The following is a 1,235-nucleotide window of genomic DNA, read 5'->3' as shown; positions in this document are numbered from 1 at the left end:
AGCTCTTGCATGATAAGCATTCAACAGGGTCAACAATAGCATTTGAGTCAGACAATTTTACTTCTAAAGTACTGACTCTGTTTCTTAACACAACTTCATCATCAAGCAGTTTATCATATTTCAATTTTAAATCACTGTGCTCCTTTTTAAGTTTTTTATGTGCAGCATCAAGTTTTTCAGATTCATTCATTAATTCAAAGAAAGCTTTTTGTAAATCTAGTTCATTTTATTCAAAGCTGGAATCACTTACTTGACTTCCAGTATCTTCAGAATCTGCCATCAGACAAATGTTGGCTTCTTCATCTGAATCGCTTGAGCTTGTTGAGCTTGAGGCATTGTCCTCCCAAGCTATGTACGCCTTCTTTTTCTTTTGAAATTTTCTTTCCTTCTTGTCATNATTTTTCTTATTCTTTTGACACTCAGATTTTACGTGCCCTCTTTCTCCACAACCAAAGCATTTCACGTTTGAAGGAGATTCTTGACTTTCTCTCCTTTCTTTATGAAATTTTTCCTTTCCCTTTGCCTTCATGAATTTGGCAAACTTCTTTATCATGAGACTCATGTTTTCCTCATCATCGGAATCATCATCTTCAGTCCTCTTAGAATTCTTTCCTTTAGAGATTTTAGATTTGAAGGCTAATGTCTTTCTCTTGCCTTGATCCTCTTCAGCAGTAAGTCTTCTCAAGTCAAGCTCGTGCTCACGAAGTTTTCCAAATAGGATTGGCATTGTCATCTGAGTAAGATTTTGAGACTCCGAGATGGCAGTCACCTTTGGTTGCCAAGACCTGTCCAATGATTTTAGAATTTTAACATTTAATTCATCAGTATCAAAAATCTTACCCAACCCTGTCAAGTGGTTCACTACGTGAGTGAAACGCTTTTGGACATCAAAAATTGTTTCTCCAGGTTGCATTTTGAACATCTCATATTCTTGAATGAGAGTGTTCTTCCTTGCTCGTTTCACGTCCTCAGTACCCTCATGTGTGACTCTTAGAACTTCCCACATTTCCTGTGCTGTCTTACACACTGAAATTCTATAAAATTCATCAAGCACAACAATAGATGAAATAATATTGCGAGCTTTAATATCAAACTGAGCTCGTCTATTTTCCTCAGCAGTCCAATTAAAATATGGTTTTTCTGTTTCTACACCATCTACTGTACTCATAGGAATATAAGGACCATTTTGTACAGCTTCCCAGATGCCTCTATCAACAGACCCCATAAAAATTTCC

The sequence above is a fragment of the Vigna radiata genome, unplaced genomic scaffold (genome assembly GCF_000741045.1).
Source record: "Vigna radiata var. radiata cultivar VC1973A unplaced genomic scaffold, Vradiata_ver6 scaffold_180, whole genome shotgun sequence".
Taxonomy (NCBI): domain Eukaryota; kingdom Viridiplantae; phylum Streptophyta; class Magnoliopsida; order Fabales; family Fabaceae; genus Vigna; species Vigna radiata.
This window is presented reverse-complemented; position numbering follows the sequence as displayed.